General features: G+C 41.1%; 2 protein-coding genes and 1 pseudogene across 6 annotated transcripts in view; 2 read left to right on the top strand and 1 right to left on the bottom strand.

Moving 5' to 3' along the window:
• LOC142159947 (uncharacterized) overlaps positions 1 to 14,503 on the top strand; it is a 502,572-nt gene that overhangs the window by 14,090 nt on the left and 473,979 nt on the right. The window lies entirely within an intron of this gene.
• Positions 1 to 14,503, bottom strand: part of LOC142159791 (uncharacterized) — a 1,176,369-nt gene that overhangs the window by 1,143,578 nt on the left and 18,288 nt on the right. The window lies entirely within an intron of this gene.
• Positions 6,509 to 6,626, top strand: LOC142095584 (5S ribosomal RNA; annotated as a pseudogene).

The raw sequence follows: 14,503 nt of genomic DNA, 5'->3' as shown, positions 1-14,503 counted from the left end.
TAGACAATATTAAGTTGACAATTCAAATGTAGACACTATTATCTCTAAGGGGGATTTCAAATGGCCGCGTTACTGTACAAAGTAACACGGCCTGCACACTATTACCGTTATTAGGATAATAGTATGCTTAAAAACCATTATTATGTTAGTGTCAATGCCAGGTTTTTGCTCGCATCTCCCAAAATCCGGTTTAAACGTACCGTAATAACGGTATTAGGTTTAGAGCAGCGATACACTAGGGGGAAATTGAATTCACCTCTAACCCTGTCCCTTCAACCTATCCCTAGACATGTCCCTAACCCTGTCCTTATCCCTAGATCTGTCCCTAGGCCTGTCCTTAACCATATCCCTTGCCCTATAATAATACTGTCCACACTTGAATAGTCTATAGTCTAATCATACTGTCCACCATGTGAATTGGTGACCTAATAATACTGTTGACACCTAAATTGTCGACTGTTACACAAGCTGATAGACCAAGGTCTAAACGTCAAACAGTGCAAGATGAAATTGTCCTTGGAAATATGTTAAAATGGACATGTACAGTTTAACAAACCAAGCACTTTCACAACAAGGACTGCCACTTTTGTGGCTGAAGTGCGTGATTTGTTTGGGCCCCCACTAAACAAGCTACCAATGGGCTTAAGCCAGGTAAGCTAACAGTGCTGTCAATGAACTCTACAGTGGCAAGATGTTGTCATCATCCTCAGCCTCATTCTCACCCTCATCAGTGTGTACCTAATCTTCATGCTATATTAATTCATCCCTACTGGAAACAAACATTACAGAAGTCTCTGTACTTTGGTGTAAATCCTGGTAAAGGCCTTCCTCATGGAATTTGAAGTTCATTTTGATGAACATCATCTTTTCCACATTTGTAGGATGTAGCCTCCTATGCCAATCACTGACAACGTTCCCTGCTGTGCTGAAAACTCTGAGTACAAACTGGATGGTAGGTAACTTAGGTATTGCAAAGCAAGTTTGTATAGGGGTCTCCAAATTGCCTTTTTGTCTCCCAGTATGTAAAAGGATTGTCTGACATGTCTATTTGTACGCTGTCATTAAAATTATCCTCCGCCATTCTTTGGATGTTGATATTAGGTTTAGGTGGAGTTACGGCACAGGTGTCACGATTGTTGAGCAATTCATTTAGATTAGACCAGATGTCAAAATGTTCTGTTGACTCATCTGCATCATCCCTGGGTCTCTTTGGAAAACTAATTTTTGTCCTAGCAGCAGTTGCCCTGAGAAACTGAAGGAGGATACAACATCGTGTCATGTACCAATTGAGCTTTCAACTTGCTCACCAGGAGCTCATTGCATCTCTTGAGATTTGGGTCAGTTGGAAATAAAGAGAAGACATAACTCTTAAACCTAGGATCAAGCACAGTTGCCAAAATGTAGTGATTCGATTTCAAGATGTTGATAACTCTTGGATACTGGCAAAGCAAATAAAGTACTTGATCTACAAGTCTGACATACTTGTGTGTAATTGCTTTGTTTGATCTCCTCCTTCAATTACTCAAGCTGCTTTTCCAAAAGTCTAATTAAGGGAATCACTTGACTCAAACTAGCAGTGTCTGAACTCACTTCACAGGTGACTACTTCAAATGGTTTCAGCACCTTGCACAACACAAAAAGTATTCTCCACTGCGCTGGACTAAAATACATTGCCCCTACTTTCCCAATGTCATGGCTTGTTAAGTAAGTGTGGATAGCTTTTCGCTGTTCCTCCATCCTCAGAAGCATATAAAGTGTGGAATTCCACCTTGTTACAATCTCTTGCTTCAGTTGGTGACAGGGCATATTAAATTGTTCTTGTAGCTGTTGCAGAATGCTGAAAATGTCCCAAAAGTTTTCGGGCCACAGACAGCATCTCCTGCACGTTCTTGACAATTTTCAAAAAGCTCTGTATCACCAAGTTGATTGTGTGAGTAAAAAAGGGAATGTGATGGAATTCACCCAGCTTTAATGCTCTCACTATATTGGATTAACCGGAGGTCTAACTGGGCCTCGGGCATCTCAGCAGCAATATTGATCTTGGCGGGGGCACCCCCGGCCTGATCAATTCTGCTGAGCACTTTTGCTGCAGTCCTTCCCAGGCGCTCAGTAATCCTTACTGAGGAGAACTCGTGAGTTTTACTCTTACGTGATCTCAGCAAGTAGATTACAGCGCGCCGGGAAAGGACTGCCGTAACAGGAGAAGGAGGTAAGTGCCTGGGGCGGTGGCGGGGCTCGGCTCATGAAAGGGGGGGCGGGCCGGCTCACGGGGGAATGGAGGCCCCCTTAGCCCAGGGGCCTCCATTCCCTTCATCCGGCCCTGGGTAGAGGTGAGGAATTGCTTTTGTAGTAAAATGGTGTTGAGATGAAATTTGGTAACGGGGATACAGGATCTTAATTAACTCTAACACCAGCTGCATTAATAGTGAAAATTGGACGCAGATCTAATACTAGCATAGTTGTCATGGCGTCTGTGATCCGCTTTGCGACTGGGTGACAGCTGTCATACTTGCTTCCTCTTGCAAACGATTGTTTAACAGTCAATTGTTGTAAACTACTAGTAGTCTTCTTCTTGGTCTGCTTCTGGGATGAAGATCCACCCCCAGCTGCAGCAGCAGTGGGCCTAACGCTCAGGAATTCTTCAGAGGAATCCTGGATAGGGGAGGAGTCACCTAGCCTTAGCAACTTGGATGCAGCACTAACTCCGATCACTAGTGAGGATATTGATGTGGAAGATGTTGTCGGTGTAGACTGCAGGTGCTAGGATCTAGCGGAGAGAAGGGAGCTAGCTGATGATGCACTGCTTGTTGTTATTTTTTTAGCATAAGTTTCTGATTTTCCCAAAAGATTGCCATGAACTCTCTCTTCAAATGGTGTAATATGGATGAGGTTCCTAGATGGTTACGGTCCCTACCTCTACTGACTGTGGCTTTACAAACGCTACAAATGGCTAGACAATTGTTGTCAGGATTTGGGTAAAAATAACTCCACACATAAGAGGTGGATATTTTGGTATTATGCCCAGGCAAGACAATGGCCTTCTTATCACTGGCAAGAACTGCGTCCACTGGTGCAGGACTTACACAAATAACATCATCATCTTCAACATCCTTATTAGTACCGTCGTCACCTACATAAATATCCCCCTCATTCTGTTGAAAATCTAAAGTGGCATCCTCAATTTGTGTATTACCAGCTATACATTTGCAGAAATGGTGAAATGAGGCATCTTTATGAGTACAGTAGCAGAAAGGTCAGGATTAGACATAGCACTTGTGGATAGATTCTCCACAGAGATTTGTGTTATTTCTAAACATACTGTTTTTTCTACTGCCTTACTGGTTTTTTTCAGCTCGGCACATAAACATTTTTGGGCACCTCTTTTTGACTCAGAATGATAAGGTCGTGCATCGTCATGAGAGATCAAAAAATGCCTCACTGACTGTTGCAGAACTAGCACTCATAAGAAAGGCCAAGGCCCATGGCTGAGGTTCTGGACCTTGAATAATGGTCTGATATCGGAGAGGCAGTTGCCAAATCCTCAATTTGTACACAGATAAAAGAGAACGCTTATAAGCTCTTGTTTCGATGGTATTTAGTCCCCTCCAGACTGAAATCTATTTACCCCTCAACTTCTGACCTTTGCTGGCGCAATTGTGGTCATCGGGGAACCCTGTCCCATGTTTGGTGGGACTGTCCTAAACTCAAAATATTTTGGAGATAGGTAGCTGACCTTATTTTTAAAATCACCAATTTAAAGTTTCCGTTCCATCTCTCTTATTTTCTTCTCCCCCGCCTCCCCCTCTGACACCCATAAACATATTTGGAAACTTCTGGGCCATATTCTCACCACTGCTAGATGTTTGATAGCTAGAAAATGGAAGCAGCCTGAGTGTCCCACAATTCCAGAGCTTACTCAAAATCTTTGGCAAACATATAGTTTAGAACATACGACTAGTATTGTAAATGACCGTCCTAACCAGCTTCTTTCCACATGGTTTGCATGGCAAGACTATTTTACCTCATCATAGCATAACTTTTTGGCTATTATACAAATCCCATTATTTGAATGACTAGTGAATATATTTTTGGTATCAAGTCTTTTTCTTCACTTTTCTATTTTTCTTCCTTTCTAATCATCCGCCTACTAACATGCCCCTCTTTCCTCTTTTTCATCCTTTCTTTCTTTCCCTCCTTTCTTTTGCTTCCTATTTCCCTCCCCTGGTCCACTCCTCTCCCTACGTTGGTACAGAGAGTGCCTTTCGACAATAACTTCTCATTCGGGGTAAGACCCCTAACTTCACACTAAACTTTTGCATTTAAATTGTTGAAGCTGGTACTTTACAAATTATGTGTAATGTCCTGTTTGCTCTTTTGTAATGTTCTGATCTGTAGTTCGAATACACTATCTGTGGCTTGTATTATTGTCATTACCTTTGGGGGGAAAAAAACCTTAATAAAAATTTGCAAAAAAGAGAAAGGCGATTGCCTAATTCTTTCCTTGCCACTGCATGCCTAGAATGGCATGTTGGCAAAAAAAAAAATTCTCGTTAACTTTCCCTTTATTAGCAGCGTTTTTTCTTTAACAATGTAAAAACTTCTTTTTGGGATTTTAGTTTCCCTGACTTAAACCCACTATGAACTTGAGCATAGGCAGCAGTACATGACGTAGAGGGACTAGTATCACCATGACTGGTGCCAGTAGCTGCTTGGTGCTCCTGCTTGTCTGTAAATTGATCAGGGTCCATATGGATGGAATTGGAGACTGGAGATTGACAAGAACACTGTCTGCTACCCCTGTTTCTGTGTGAGCAATGACACTCAGCAATTTCACTGGAGACAGACAAGAACACTGCCACCCCTCCTGTTTCTGTGTGAGCAATGTCACATAGCAATGGCGCTGGAGGCTGCCAAGAACGCTGCTACCCCTCCTGTGTCTGTTTGAGAAATAGCGCTAGATCTCCGGTAGAGGGAGGTACTTATGGAATTCAAAACCTGCAAGATCTGACGACGCGACAATGACATTTTGCATCGATTTCACTTCAGAGGAAGTACTGAGCCGGCTCGGCTTGGTACTTGGATTGGGGATGTTTTGGGGCCTTGGTTTTCAATAAACCGAGCCTGAGCATACCTAATCTATTGACATTTTAACCTTTTTGTACCACTGCTGCTCCTGTACTCAGCAGCATAGGAAAGTGAAAGTATGGGTTCCACCTGCATTCCATTCACTCTCAACGAGTGACCAGAATAGTCACTAGAAGAAAGAAAAGAGGTGAAGCAGAAGAAGAAAAATAAATTAGAGAAAAAAGAAAGCTTCAGGAGACTAGGTAAGAGGAACAGGGGAGAAGATGGTGCAGAGGGATATGTGACAGGGACAGGGGAGAAGATGCTGCAGGGGGATAGGTAAAAGGTAAAGTGTAAAGAGACAGACAGCTTAGAAATGGGAATGCCAGGGATGTAGCCACCCAAAAACACAAGTAGTAATGATAGATAGGAATGCACAGACACAGATTTTTATTTTAGAGGGAGGGGGGGGGATAAGAATCAGAGGGGATGAGTGTTAAACATTTTTTAAATAAATCAAGCTATCATACCCCCACTTCTAAATTTCCACTTTGACCACTGGAAAAAGGATATGGTGTTTGAGGGGCTACATCTCAAAACAGAAGAAAAAGTTCACCTACAATGAAGGGGAATATTAAGTAGTTGTAGAGCTTAGTTTCTGGATGATGAGTTTGTGTTTTGGGATGACTCCTGAATACTATCTTTAAATTAGTGAGAATGTAAAAATGTAACGGCTACTGTTTGACATCTGTTCACTGTGGATATAGTGCACTTCTAATATTTGGGGGAGTGGGGGCAATTATATGGATCTTCTGTTTTGGGATTGTTAAGAGCTGTAGCAATATCTATTTGTGTGATAAAATAACTCTCAAATGAAGAGTATTATGAAAGATAAAAAAAAGCTACTTTGTAGAGATATGCGCCCAATGATTATAAATCGTGGCTAGCTCTGATTGGATAAAGCTGAAGACACTCCTTCAATATGATTGGTAAACTCAGATGAGCTTGGCACTTTTGATGCTAATCTAAGCTGTAATGATATTAATATAAAAGGCTATTTTGTGCACATAATAATAAAATATTGGATGATGTAGAGCTGCAAGCAAAATGATATATAATTTATATGCCCGAGGATGGAAACAATCTAGTTAGTCTCCTCACCTGGACCACCACAGCTATATTTACTCTGTAATCAGCCCTTCGTGGTTACTAAAACAGGCAAAGCAAACAAATCAAATTACTGGAGAGGGGGCAACCTTATGCAACAACTGAATAAAGAGGAAACTAGGGCCATTTATTATCTCAAGGCACTAGCCTCATTAGGCTTGAATATTGAGTTTGACTTAACTCTAGGATGAACTTTTAACCAATCATGGGTACGTGGCACCTTCCATTATAGTTATTGGTGCTCTGGACAGATTGTTCGAGGAGGTGAGTATGATACACCTACAGTCCTACCTCTCTGGTTATGCCCAATCTCATCTGACCTTGGAAGCGAAGCAGAGAGGACCAGGTAAGTAGCAGGATAGGGGACTACCTGCGAATACCTGGTACTATAGGTCTTGCATCTCTAACCTGGACATATCTTTGTTCCTGTGCGACCAATACAGGAATACGTACATATATATGATATATCTGCCATATTGGTAATTAAATCCCGGTTGGACAGCAACTACATGTTTTGGTGTATCTTTATTATCATCTTATTATGGGATGTTATGTCACCTCTGCCAATTATAGATACACACAAGGAACACTGTTTATATTTGCTCACACTAACGCCTTGCAGCAATTATAATATGAGCTTAAACCACTCACACTATTATATTATATACTATGCATCTAATTCAATCACATATAGGCGCCTGCACATCAGTTTGTACCAGTTATGTCTGATTAAGCCATTAACATCGCTCATTATATGTACTATTATTAGATTGGTTTGACTTTGCATAAGATATATTGATTTGTTGCCATCAATCTAATGGTATTATTATGCCATCACCTCCATCACAGATATACAAAAGGATTATTGATTCCATTGTTTGTATTTATTCATACTGCAACCCATTATAGTGATTAATATGTAAATTGTAGCCATTATATTATCTGGTTTAACATATTCAGTTCAAGACACATATATATATATATATATAGGTTATAAACGATCATGTTTTAATCAAACTATGTAGTGACTATTTTTATTTCTTATTACTTGATTCCATTTATATAATTATGATTGCTTCCTTTCATCTTTTTTAATTGTACTGTTAGCTTCCAGCCACCTCCACAAAAAAACCTATTAGGGACACAGAGATGCCGGACAACCAATCATTTCAGGTGGAGCCTTATTTATATCACCCCATCACTACCGCCTATTCAAACCTTTGAAAAAGTCCTGTATGGGACGAAACGCGTTTGAACACGCCCACTTCACGTAACGCCCCTCTAACATTCACTACGGAGATTCCCTACAGACGTTACGTCTGCACAGCTCTATTCCACCGGAGCCCAGTGGCGGATCCAGGGGGGGGGGCGATCGGGGCTTGCTGGCGGCGGCTGCACACTGTGCAGGTCCGTTCGGCAGTGATAATGTGCTGCCCGGCTGCTCTGATTGTGTTTTAAACACAATCAGAGCAGCGGGACAGCAAATTATCACTGCCGAACGGACCTGCACATACTGTGCAGCCGCCGGCAGCCTTGGAAGTTAGAAAGGGGGCGGGGGTTAAATCGCCCCCCCCTACATCGCCTGGGGTAGAAAAAAATTCTAGATCCGCCCCTGCCGGAGCCTGCAGTGTTCATTTCTGCCCCGCCGCGCGGTCGGTCTGAGGGTCAACAACAGCAAGTATTATATATTTTTTATCCTCAAACCACCACTTTCTGATTCCGTGACTGGACTTTTATTATGCTTACAAGCCTGGATGGCTTTATTACGGATGTGTTAACACCACACAGACTTAAACCGCAATAAGAACACTTTCTGACTACATGTATGCCTGACAAATACTTCTAAATTTGCAATCCTCTTGGAATCCGGCATAGCAACACTCAGTTGACATTATTGGCTGGAGGCTATCGTCATTTTTATTGTATATTACGATTGCATTGGTTTTTTATTGTATAGGATACTTATGGAACCTGCATATTGGCATTCATAACGTTGTTTCTATTGTTTGTTTATGATTGTTCTTAACATCGGTGACATGCGGGTAGTTGTGTCACTTTTGTCGGCATCCTTTCAATTGTATTAAATTGTTATGTATTTTATACCTCATTGTCATCTTGCATACAGAACTTCACTATTTTCAGTAGATAGGGACCCATAGTCAATGAGCGCCCAGTTACTTCTGGTATCTATATGCTATTAAGGGAGGGATACCCTTCAGCTGGTGCAGCTCTTGCGCAACCTATTAGATAGCGCAGTTACACGTATTTATTTATTTGAAAGCAAACAAATCTGAAAGTCCAAGAAAAGCTTGTAATCCACAATGCTGCCGGGCAAAAATCCTCAGCACACTGGCAGGAGATGTGACTCCAACGCAAAAGCATTTAAAAGCAAATGACACACGCAAGTCTCTCCCGCAGGTCTTTTTAAAGGGACAACATTTTCCACACTGTAAAGATCCCCCCCTAATGTGATGGAGATGGGAGGAGAGAGCTGTCATCCGATCATGGTTTTCCCCCTACAGTTTTAGGGGCACACTTATCATTAATCGGCAAAAGTGAGAAATAGTTATCAATCCTTATCGCAAGGATAAGGATTGAATTATTTCTCACATTTATTAAAAAGGGAACACAGAAACAGCAGTTCCGAAAAACTGCTGTTTCTGTGATAGAAATAATCACACTTACCCCCCTCTTCGGGACGCGTTGTCTCGGGATCTCCTCTTCGTTCCTCTTCTTCCTTCAATTGCGCATGTGCAGTGCACATGCGCACAAAGTCCCCACTCTGTCTCTGCAACTATCGTTGCAGAGAGAGCGTGCTAAGTGACAGGGAGGGATCATGTGATCCCTCCACACATGCGCTGTCCAGCTCTGCTCTTCGGAGCAGAGCTGACAGCAGTGGATTTCTTCAATTCTGACAAGTTCCCCCAAAAAAAAAAATTTCGGGACTTGTTAGATTGCGGCCAGAGCAGTCACCATTCTGTTGAATGGTAACTGCTCGCAAAAATGATCAGGAGTGCAAAGCAGCAGATATCCATGATATCTGCTGCGATGCACCTTTAATAAATTTGCGGAGGGCACATCGGGACTTTAATTCCACGGTAAGTGCACAATAGTGCACTACCGTGATTTGTTAAATATGCCCCTTAGAGCCTAGGAGTCTGACAGTTCCAGGGAGAACAATAGCTACTCAAACCAGATGCTGATTGACTTAATCCTGGTTAAGGCTAGGTACACACTGGAGCGTTTTCATCCAATAATTGGGCAAATCAGCCAACATACAACCGTTTGGTCAAAAGTCGGGTTAGTGTGTATAGTGACACAGTGGTCGAAAGTCGTTCCAACTTATCAATTTGCGGCTCATTTGGTTGGCCGTACTATTTAATATTTTCCGACCGATTCACCTAACGATCATGTAGTATGTATAAGTATGAATACGCCATGGTCGCTCATCCCCACCCCTCTGAGGAGCGCAGGGAATTTGTCCTCCTTATGGAACCTGGAGTGTGACTCTCCCCAACAATTGCCCGAACTTTCACAAGGAACTCAACATTCCTCCCAAATCGAGAGTCACACTCACTAACATGTAAAGCAATCACACAGATGCAATTGCAAATAACAACAGGGGTTTCTGGGAGTTGCAGTCATGTATGTGTGGGTGTTGAATGTGAGATAAAATAGAGTCAAGAAGCAGCCATTTTATGATGTATAAAATAAAACATGTTCCGAAGTTATATGCTGACATCAATTGCTTTTAATGTTGTTTATCTTTATTTTTAAGTTTAATTTCATTAGAAAATACAACATTTTTATTTCTCCTTTTTTTTAGTCAATGTTTTACACAAAACGACTTAAGCACAAAATTAAAGAACTACAGTGTAACCAATCAACTTGCTTGTGGCTTGAATCATGCTGTTGTGTAATCTGCCCACCTGTGAGTGCTGTTGAGACTGATTCATCTTCGGAAGTAAGATCCGTTGAGTGCAGTATCGTGCGTGAAATTGCTCCGTGCAAGCTCAGAAACGGACTTACGCCGGTGAATGCAATTGTATCTAATTCACGTCTGAACACAAGTGACACCTCCAACTGCCTACGACTTGAAGGGCAGAACGGGGACAGGAAGGGACAGATGCACATAGGCAATGTGCAGTAAGGGGGCACCGAGGTTGAGCTTACAGACCTTCATCTGATTCAAGCTCTGGGTATCTCTTAGGTTCATGTTTTTCAGCCGTATCACTTGCAGCAGGTACAGGGCAGGTGTAAGTGCAGACTGATAGTGATGACTACATGTGTGTATGGCAGGACATGTGTGAAAGAGAAACTATAAACATATGTTTTATGTACAGTACACAGTGAAAACATCCTGATTTATGTATTTCGTGTAAAATAAATGTTTCTTGTAAAATATATTTATTATTAATAATTATAGTATTAAGAGTTTTTAATTTAATTTCTGAAATAGGTTTTTTTGCATGCATTGTGTTGGGACTTTATATTACACATATGCATGTGTCTACCCTGCACTGTGTTATGTCTGTCTGCATACGGCAAGTAACGCACAGGATGTCTGCATACTCCAACTTGTCCAGCGCGGTTCTTGAGACTCTGTGCAGTTCCAAGGGCATTGATATCAGGCATTCGCCAAACAGGGAGGAGCTAAGAGCGGCACTGAGAGAATGGCACCTACAGCATGGTACCCCGATGGAGGAAACTGATTGTGGAAGTGACCAAGGCAGCGGCCCAGTTGAACCGGGAACAAAGTGAACCAGACCCCCAGACAGGAGCACCCTCTACTCAACAGACTGTACCATCAGACCCAGACCCTATGATGAGTGCAAGGATCCAGCTGGTGGCCTTAGGGGACAAGGCAAATGCAGCTGAGCGGGCACAGGTCATCAAGGCATGGCACCATGAGGGAAGGGCACCAGCTGCGCAGACCAGGGGGGAATTGCCAACTAGTGGATCTGGATTATCATCTCCATCTTGCCCTAAATTTGAGGACAGTATTGGTAATATTGACAAGCATCTGCAATTATTTGAAAAGACCTGCAGACTACATGCTGTACCCAGAGAGGAATGGGTCAAGCATTTGGTGCCCACACTGCAAGGACATGCAGAGGAGGCCTACCATGGAGTGCCCTCAGAGGACTGTGCGGACTATGATATAATAAAAAGAGTCCTCTTTAAATGGTACACTATTATCCCAGTAGTATGGATAATCAATATATACTAAATGGAAGTTGAATAATACAGATTATGTTATGCTTATATGCCGAGTATGTAACGAGTTAACAATATTAGCTGACAAATTAATATGTAATCTTTTAGCAGAAGTTAAACACATGCTTATGAAGTAATGTATGGTGGTAGGTTCAGTTGTTTGTCATGCGCTGTAAGGAGATTCCATCTGCTCTTTTTATATTGATAAGTATATATTGCAGGAAAAACCACCATTTAAGGATGGGCCAGTACTAATGGGCTAGTGCTGTGTATTTGTCCCCTAGGCTAAAGTCTGCCAGCAAGCCCAATCGTTGTTATATAGTATTTTAAGTTATATATAATCCTGCCAATGGGCTGGAGATATAATGTGGTATCTTACATCATGTTTGATCATACTCTCTAATTGCAGGTTTGATATGGTTCATATAATTAGTTCTCTAATCTGTTACTTTCTCACTGAGGGTCATCTACAAATTTGCAAAAATGTGGTCCCACAGTGCAAACGCATTTTTGAGATGGCATATGGCTATTTTTTTACAATTTTACTCATTTATACAGGTCCATGTGAAGCTTCGTGGGTCCAGATGCAGCTGCAGGGATCCATAACTTTGCTCCTTCTTATGGGAGGACCCATGCAGATTTGGACGTTCCTTGCTGAATGTGGTCTCACTCCTGCATCTTGTATTTGGTCTGCATGTGAAATAAAGATTTTGTCTGGCAGGGCAAGATGTTTAAATAAAGTTCAAAGGGCGGAGAGTGCGTTGTTTAATGGGCCGTACTTTCTCAGCGGGTAGATGAAGGGCCATATTCCTCCTGGAAAAAGACTTGATTTTTGCACATGCTGGTAAATATGTACATTTGTTTATAATGAAATGCTCTGTGGGGCTGTACTTTCTCTCGTTGGTAAATAACCGCCAGTGGATCCAGGAATTCTGTTGGGATACAATAATTCATCCCATCATCTTCTGTTTGGGCATTGGGACACGGGAAACTGATGGCTGTCTGTCTTGTACATACATCCTATAAATTCCCTAGGAACCAGTGACATCACTGGGATACTTCATGAATTGATTACAATAAAAAGAATAATGCCCCCAACATGGCTGCCTGCACTGTGTGTCGGTTACAATTGTTCTTTTATTGATGTGATGTTGGAATATATGTAACACCTTGCAGCTCTTTCTATGTAAGTTAAAGTTCACTGTTGGCCTGTTTTAGAATGACTCATATATTGTATAATGTAGTTTGTTCTCTCTCCCCATTTTGGCACTAAACATCATTATGGTACAACATTTGTCAAGAAAGAAGAAAATGAACTTGATGATAACCCAAATAACTACCACTAAGTCTATGATGTATAGAACATTATACAATATTCCTCCAAGCCATCCCTTCTATGCAGTGAACCAATTAGAAGAGTTTAACCAGCTGAACCAACTACCATCTAGATCTTGTACAGACTGATTAAATTTCTCTTTAAATTCTTCTTTTAATTGTTTAACTTTGAGTAAATCAGTAAAATTATCAGGGATAAAGCTAGAGCAAAAAAACGGGCTACACATATTATTCCTAAACATATTAAGCATTCAAGACCATGCAAACTATCCAAAAAAAAACCACAACAAAACATAATTTCCAAGTGCAGACTTTATTATGAAAACATGTGTGGAATCATGCTTTTCGCCATTTTGGAAAGGTAGATTGATTTCAATGGAATAACCAAATAGTTCTTGGTGGTGTCCAGAAAAAAAAACCACAGTTGCTTTGTTCTCAGTGGAACTTATGTTAAAAAAAAAATACCAGTGATTTATTGAGTGAGTATAAGAAACTACAAGCAATAAAAACAAACAACAATTAAGTGATTAATTGTATATCCTTAGCCTGGTAGTGTAAACAGTGATCACAGACCAAGGAGCCCCACTGTCATTGACACCTGGGGGTATATTTACTAAACTGTGGGCTTTAAAAAGTGTAGATGTTGCCTATAACAACCAATAAGATTCTAGTTATCATTTAGTACATTCTACAAAATGACGGTTAGAATCTGATTGGTTGCTATAGGCAACATCTTCACTTTTTCAAACCCGTGGTTTAGTAAATATACCCCCTGAACTCTTTATGGAGCAGTAGTCTGGACACCATCAGTTCTGGTCCCAGGATGAGGCTGCTTTGTTCTTGTTAAGCTCATTCATATATAGAAATTGTCTGGACAGTGGCTCCTGGACTGTGACCATATAAGGTAATAATATAAACGTACATATGTGATTCACTTAGCACAGCTCGGTTACATCATACAAGTAGAAACAAGAGCATATATTATACATGGCATTACTGGTACATGATCACAAAAAAAGCACAATATCATAATCATCCTTACACGGAGTTTGTGCTGTCTGGAACCTAGGTAGATTTAACCCATTCCTGTAAATGACATAGTCTGTGTAAGTTGTTGGCAATAATGCCATAATGCATAGTTTTCCCACTTAGATCCAGAGTGGGGAACGCCTGGGTTAACATGTGAGAAGACAATTAAAGGTTGCTGGTTTAATAATAGCACTTGTAGCGATAGGGTTAATGTAATCTTCACATATTGTGCATCACTGGTGGAATCTCTTTTACTTGTGTCCCATTTTAGCACTACAGGCTCCTTCAGATGTGTTAGGTTGTACAGTTAATTGTTTGGTCCTTTTATGGTCACTGAAGATAAGCAGAGGGGTATAAATTTGTTTTTCTGCTGTGTCTTTGTGAGGATTCACAATACTAGTTCCAGGTGACAGCTCTCAGATAACTGTTCATTATGACATCTAAAAACACCTTCTCTCTATTCCAGTAATCAGCACTCTGCTATGAACAGCAATCTAGATAGTCTGCTCACCTGGATCAGCTTTCTCTACTCTGCAATCAGCTCTACAGTGAAAAGCGCAAGTCAATCAGAACAATTTAACTCACATGTTTGTAGTCTGTATAAAGTCCCTCATTTTTACCAAACCTTAGCACAAGCAAAGTTTTATTTTAGATTATTCTGCTTGTGTTTGTATTAAAAGATGTTTTATTT

The sequence above is a fragment of the Mixophyes fleayi genome, chromosome 6, assembly GCF_038048845.1.
Source record: "Mixophyes fleayi isolate aMixFle1 chromosome 6, aMixFle1.hap1, whole genome shotgun sequence".
NCBI lineage: Eukaryota > Metazoa > Chordata > Amphibia > Anura > Limnodynastidae > Mixophyes > Mixophyes fleayi.
The sequence above is the reverse complement of the archived record's forward strand: the minus strand, read 5'-3'. Positions and strand labels throughout refer to the sequence as shown.